At 40.4% G+C, this 7,693-nt stretch overlaps 1 pseudogene; it reads right to left on the minus strand.

The window, feature by feature from the left end:
- Window positions 1–6,192: 6,192 nt before the first annotated feature.
- Window positions 6,193–6,966, minus strand: LOC120236968 (annotated as a pseudogene).
- Between the last annotated feature and the right edge of the window lie 727 nt (window positions 6,967–7,693).

The following is a 7,693-nucleotide window of genomic DNA, read 5'->3' on the forward strand; positions in this document are numbered from 1 at the left end:
CATCCAAAAAGACATACAAATAGTCAATAAGCACATGAAAAGATCCTCAACATGAGTAATCTTTAGGAAAATGAAAATCAAAACCACAAACAGATACAACTTCACACCCATTAGGAAGGCTATTATTGAAGAAGAGGAAGAGGAAGAGGAAGAGGAAGAGGAAGAGGAAGAAGAAGAAGAAGAAGAAGAAGAAGAAGAAGAAGAAGAAGAAGAAGAAGAAGAAGAAGAAGAAAAGAGAAAGAAAAAGGAGGAGGAGGGGGGAGAGGAGGAGAATGAGAAAAAAGAAGGAAGGAAAGAAGGAAGGAAGGAAGGAAGGAGGAAAGGAAGGAAGGAAGGAAGGAAGGAAGGAAGGAAGGAAGGAAGGAAGGAAGGAAGGGGAAAAGAAAACAACAAGTACTGGAGAAGATGTGCAGAAACTGGGACCCTATTGCATTGTGGCATGAATGTAAAACATACAATTACCACATGATCCAGCAATTCTACTATCAAGTATAGACCCAAAAGAATTGAAAGCAAGGCTTTGAAGAAGTATTTCTGCACCAATTTCATAGCAACATTATGCACAGTAGCACAAAGCGGAAACAACACAAATGTCCATCAGAAGATGACCTGATAAACAAAATGCAGCCTACACATACAACGAAAATCATTTAGCCTCAGAAAGGAATGAAATTCTGGGGCGCCTGGGTGGCTTAGTCGGTTAAGCGTCCGACTTTCGCTTAGGTCATGATCTCGTGGTTCATGGGTTCGAGCCCCACATCGGGCTCTGTGCTGACTGCCAGCTCAGAGCCTGGAGCCTGTTTCAGTCTGTGACTCCCTCTCTCTCTGACCCTCCCCTGCTCACGCTCTCTCTCTCTCTCTCTCTCTCCTAGAAATAAATAAAACATTAAAAAAATTTCCTTTAAAAAAAAAAAAGGAATGAAGTTCTGACACATTCTACACAACATGGATGAACAATGGGGACATTATGTTAACTGAAAGAAGCCAGATACCTTTGTCTTTATGGACAGATGTATTATTTCACTCACATGAGGTATCTGGAATAGGCAAATTCATAGAGACAGAAATAGACTAGAGGCCGCAAGACTGGAGACGGGGGGAGAATAGGGAATGTTCAATGGGTACAGAGTTCTGTTTGGGATGATGAAAAGTTCTAGAGGTAGATGGTGTTCATAGTTGCACAACATAGTGAATGTACTTAATGTCATTAAGTACCTTGAATTATGTACTTTCAAATGCTTAAAATAGTAAATTTTATGCTGTATACATTTTACATCTTAAAAAGTGGGGGAGAGAACAGATCAACAGAGCCGTGAGAGAAGAAACCAGACAACAGAGATCCTGGGTGAAGTGCCTGTGGATGGAATGGAGTTTACAAATGACCCTCCCTCAAGAAGATGGGAAACCCACTGAGCACGGTGGCGAAAGCACAAGACTTCCCCTCTGTAAAGAATATTCTTTGTAAATGGGAAAAGAGACATTTTCTACTAGCTGAGTCGCTCCATTTCAACCCTTATGGAGCATGGACTTTCCAGGACATGGAGGTATAAACTTAATAAAAGGTGGTCTCTGCATTGAAAGTTCACTATCTGTTGGAGAATCCTGAACCTGGGGCCAATTTTATTTATTCATCAAGTCAGTTAGCATTTATTGAGCACCTACTATACATCAAGCCCAAAGCCAGTCAGTAGAATCACTGGAGGTTACATAGAAAGCAGACAGCTTTCAACAAGGCAAGACTCCAGGGGGGCCAACAAAGGGTTTGGGTAACCCCAAGTAGACACTGTGAAGTAACCAAGAATGACTTGCCTCATTTCTTTCTTGAATAAGACAGATTAGTAGGTCAGTAAAATCCGTTGGCATGGTATACTTGAACTCTAGCAAGTCTTATATAATGTTCATGCACACAATATGGAGATAAATGAACTGCAATAAGTGCAGAATCAGAACTTCAAGAAAAAGGGACTATAGAAATTTGAGAGAAAGAGTGGACCCGATAATGAAGGGAAGTCAGGGAAATTACTGTGTGTGGGAAGAGGTTACTCAATTAGGGTAAGAAATTTAGTGCAGTCTAATTTTAATCTAATAATCATAATCTAACCTAACAACCACAATCATCTCATTTTAATCTAATAATCTAAATTTATTGGAATAAGCTTAATCATAGTAACGATTTACTTAGCACTTACTACATGCCAAGTAGGGTGCTAAGCACTTTCCATAAATTAACCTTTTTAGTCTTCATCACAAATCTCTTCATATAGATATTATTTTCGCCTTTACAAACAAGGAACCTGAGGGTCAGAGAGGTTAAGAAGCCTGGCCCAAGTAATAGCTAGGTGAAAAAATAAGGATTAGAAGCTGGGTCTGAGTGTAAGGGTTGTGCTCTTAAAATCTACCTATGCTATACTTGGGGTAATACTGGGCATTTATTTAAAATAAGACAGGAGCTCCTGGGGGTGCCTGGGTGGCCAGTCAGTTGAGCCTCTGACTTCAGCTCAGGTAATGATCTTGTGGTTCAAGAGTTCAGGCCCGAGTTGGGCTTCTTATTGGCGTAGAGCCTGGTTTGGATCCTCGTACCCTTCTCTTGCCCACCCCCACCATGTGCACTCTCTTTCTCTCAAAAATAAATAAACCTTAAAATAAATGAATGAATGAATGAATGAATGAATAAAAGACAGGGGCTCCTGGGTGGCTCAGGTGTGGAGCAACTGACTTAGTTTCACTCAGGTCATGATCTCACCTTGTGAGTTGGAGCCGTGCATCAGGCTCCCCGCTGAGCGTGCAGGACCTGCCTGGGATTCTCTCTGTCTCTCCCTCTCTGTCCCTCCCTCGCTCATGCTTGCTTGCTCTTAAAATAAATAACTTTTTAAAAAATAATAACGTGAAATAAAACTGTGCATCCCTAGGTCGTGTGGAGAGACCAACGCCATCCTGAGGAGCCTAAGGAAAGGCAGCCGTGGAGAGTGGAGAGTGGAGAGCCTCAGAAGGGCTGAGTCAGGTCCAAGGGTTGGTGGGAGGAATGGAAGGGACGGGGGGGGGAAGGGGGAGGCCGGGGGGCCAGCTGGAGGGACCTGGTCATGAAGACGGACAAAGAAAGGGGTGCTTCGAACAGCGGTTAATGAGGCAAACTAGGTGACGGTGTGACTTACTTTTCTTCTAATAAAGACATTAGAAACCACACTTGTGTGCACTGTGGTGCTGCATCTAGTTGGCGCCTTCAGTATTGCTGGTGGGAAATAAACAACCTGGTTGGTGGAGACTCTTATGGTGCAGATATAACAGCTATTTCTGTGCTCCTCTCCTTTAATGACCCATAATAACTTTGTTCTTCTTAATAACGTCCTAATTAAAATATTTGGTCTTCCTCACAAACCTCAAATTCCCTTCATGGACTAAACAAGGCAAAACATCACATAAAGTTTAATATATTTTTTTACATGGGCACACCATTAACCTTATTTCTTTCATCTATCTCAATACCATATTAAATAATGACAGTTTATTTGTATGAACTTTTAAAAATATAATTTATTGTCAAGCTAGCTAATATACAGTGTATATAGTGTGCTCTAGTTTGGGGGGAAGATTCCCATGATTCATTGCTTACATACAACAGCCAGTGCTCATCCCAACAAGGGCCCTCCTCAGTGCCCAACACCCATCTTCCCTTCTCCTCTGCCCTCCCATCAACTTTTAAACAGTAAAAGGGGGGTGCCTGGGTGACTCAGTCAGTTAAGACTTCAGCTCAGGTCATGACTTACTATTCGTGGATTCAAGCCCCGCGTTGGGCTCTGTGCTGACAGCTCAGACCCTGGAGCCTGTTTCGGATTCTGTGTCTCCCTCTTTCTCTGCCCGTCCCCTGCTCATGCTCTGTCTCCCTCTATATCAAAAATAAACACAAAATTTTTTAAAAAGAACAGCCTTTTAAATCAATAAATAAACAGTAAAAGATACTGAAAAGATACTGTTATATGTTTTTGTCAAACATGACAGTGAACTAAGCTTAGTAATTGTTCCAAAGCTAAAGCACAACAATATCTGTTGTTTAAATAACAATAGATATTAATATTGGGGAAGCAATTAAAGTTTATTCTCAAAACGCAAAAGAACTTTTTAAGTTCCTGTGGTCAATCTACACAGATATTAACATAGCCAAATAATCCAACGGTAGCACTATAAGAGGGGAGCTAACATTATAATGATCGTATACTTTTCAACGTATGTGCACTTTACAAATTCTGAGTTCAAACAGTGCAAACAAAATGCTGTTTTTATCTAAACCTATGAAAACACTTGGTCACCTGCTGAGTCCACAGAGAATCTAAAGTTTTCTATCATTTATAAGCAGTCTCCTGCCTTAAATATAAAATCATTGGCTTACACAATGAATCATTATAAATCTCTCACAAGCTTTTAAACCAATCAGTCAAGCTTAGAATGCAGTGATTTGGAGAATCATAGCTCTGAGGCTTTGGGGCCTCTCTGTGCATGGGTAATAAATGTAAATGATTTTGTAACTTGTAGAAACATAGGTTAGTTCGCTCTTTACCTCCCAAGGAGTGACTGGGTTTGACTAAGGAGGTTTACTGTGGTCCTAGGGAAAAAAATCTATTATGTCATTTTCTTTCCTGGATCCTGGGAGAAAGAATAACATTAAAAGCAGTTAATCTGTTAAGCACACAAACTCTACTATAGAGAACACCACCACTCAGAAAAATCTAAATTCCTTCTGTAATCTGTAGCGTATCCAGTGAGAACAAAAGCCTTTCTGAGCAAAGTTCTCTATGTGGTACCATTTACCCCGTTTACCGCACTGTGTGCAAGAGAATCTTAATTATAACAATCAAACAATATTAGTTGAGTGTCATTGCCATTCTCAAAAAAAAGAAAAGGAAAGATCCCTTTTGCATGATTCATGAAATAAAGCCCAAAATTTGAATAAATACTATGCAGAGCTCAAATGATTTTTCTTTCCAACTGGGGACAATTCTATGAAGACAGAAAAAGGATTTGCTAAAAATGGTAACATTTTTAAATGAGCATTGTATATACATTATCATATAGTTAATTAAAGGTTATTATAGACACAAGACTATAAATATGTAAAGGGGGGGTTCTGGGGTTCTTTTCTTTTTTTAATGTTTTTATTTATTTTTGAGAGAGAGAGAGAGAGAGAGCACAAGTGGGGGAGGGGCAGAGAGAGAGGGAGACACAGAATCTGAAGCAGGCTTCGGGCTCTGAGCTGTCAGCACAGAGCCTGACGTGGGGCTCGAACACACACACCATGAGATGATGACTTGAACCGAAGTTTGACACGTAACAGACTGAGCCACTCAGGTCCCCCAAAAAGAGGTTCTAATTTTAAGTATAATTGCTCCCCACTAGAGACCTGGCAAAATCTCTTAACCTAAAATCGAGAGTAAAATAAACCAGCTTTAGGTCTGATGTGGATTTGTCATCTTGTGTCATTTTAGTTCCACTGATAGCCTTTGTGTCCAGGTTGTTTCTGTCCCCTACATGTTACCTGCAAAGGCATGTCATCACAGTGTCAGAACATTTACTCTTTAGTCTTTGTTTCCTTTCTTGGTGTTTGGGTTTTAAATGAACAAATTCCTCAAAGAGGCTTTGCCGAATTCCTTCTACTCATCACCTCTGCTTTCTAGAGGCTCTCTGAGCTCTGGTGTCCCCAGCCATATTTTCTGCATTCTTCACCTTAATGCTTTCTGAAGCAGAGAAGGTAGTTTTAATATCCTTTTAGCAGGAATTCTAATTAAAGTCCCAACTGGAAAAAAAAAAAAGAAAAAGAAAAAAGGTCTGGATCCCCTGCAATAGCGAGAAATGCAAACAGCAGGAAACATTCTCCTATAAAATACCTTCCCACCACCTTACTGCTCTGGTTGTTTGAAGGATGCTTCTGTTCAACCATTTTGAACCCCGTAGTATGTAAGCAAAACTTACAAATACTCCAGGCTAAAATCGTATTTTGCTTTAATTAAGCAATGATTTCTACATTAACAGTCTTTTTTTAGAGGTTAGTGTTCTTTTTTTTTTTTTAACACTTAAATGTGTTTTATTAGGTAGATCCAACTCATTACAATTTCTCAGGTAGTATATATTTTTACTAAATGGTTAAAAAGACATGTGGTAATCATCCAAATGAGTTCTAGATTCCATGTATCTTTTTTTTTCTCATGCTTCTGGGGGTGGGCCTGGGGGAAGTGGGCGAGTACGATTATACACAGAGATGGCCCCACAGAGAGCAATTCTTCCAAAGTTCTCCATCTGGGGATAACAGTGTTTGAAAACTCTCCACCCACATTATCCAAATAACAATCATAACCATCAGGAGAGACTTTTTTCAAAGTTTCTTTCAAAGACTCTACTGTTTTGTAGTTAAAGGCAACATCATACCCAAGCTTTTTACGGTAGGAAATATGTTCATCAGACCCTGCCGCTCCAACAACTTTGCTGCCCTTGAGCTTGGCCCGCAGCAGAGCCCACCGCTCCTGCTGCTGCGTTAACCTTCACTATTTCTCCACCCTTCACCCCACAGATGTCAGGTAGGCCAAAAGAGACCATGAGCCAACTGTTTCTAGAGCCAAAGACACGGGTAATGTGTCCGACCACTCTGCAGGCAGTTTTTCCAGATCTTTCCCATCAGAGATGGAGTGAGTTGTCCAGCCTGAAGAAGCCACTACCATAGTTACTGGTGGGAAGGCTGAGTTTTTACTTTCCACAACTCCGGCCACTTGCTGCCCCATCATCATATCACCCTCCTTCAACCTTTTGGCTGCCGCTCTCACGTAAGGGTCCACAGCAAGGAGCGACGCTTGCAGCAGGACCTCTCCGTTGTTCAAGAGTAGGAGTTCAGCTGTCTTCAGCTCAAAGTTGCCATGAGTGGAGCTGCCTTCGAAGTGTTTCTTCAGGGTCCAGCTCTTAGCATAAACCATCCTGAAGTTCGAGAGTCCGTGGGTTCCACTACCTAGACAGAGAAGGTGTTCAGGGCTGTAATGTTCCCTTTTGATAAACACGTTCTCTGATAATTTTAGATCGTGATACTAAGCAGTCTTAGTGTCATTCATGCACATCTATGAACCAAAGATAATTTGGTTCTAGTTACTGAAGGCTCTTTCTCACCCTTGCTTTGGCCTTATTAAGTCCCTTGTCTACATTGCATTTTACACCCCTTCCTGTACCTTTTCAAATCTTTGAATATCCAGCTAACATGTCATTTCCTTCATGTAATCAGTCATAATTATATCAGTTTTTATTTATAACTCTCTTCTCTCCGATTCAAAAGTGCTATAGTAAACCATACAATTAACTCATAGAAGGGTATTGTTTGTTTCCTGATTTTGTACATATGTTAGTATTATCACCCCAGGAAGATTGTAAGTATGTCTCTTACGTTTGCGTATTCACCACAATGTTGTGGCATCTATGAGAGAGATCAGTAATAAAGATTGGTTGATTGATGGGTTAAAAAACATCAAAAATGGATTGAACATTAAAAAGGAAAGAGGAATCATTATGAAATGCTGATAAAAATGGAAATATTTTATTAATTTTATATATGTATTGTATGTATTTTCAGAGAGAGAGAATAGGGAGAGAGACAGAGACAGAGAATCTTAAATAGGCTCCACACTCAGCATGGAGTCTGACTCAGGGCTCAAGCTCATGACCCTGG

This window comes from Hyaena hyaena, unplaced genomic scaffold (genome assembly GCF_003009895.1).
Source record: "Hyaena hyaena isolate Hyena2069 unplaced genomic scaffold, ASM300989v1 scaffold_166, whole genome shotgun sequence".
Lineage (NCBI taxonomy): Eukaryota > Metazoa > Chordata > Mammalia > Carnivora > Hyaenidae > Hyaena > Hyaena hyaena.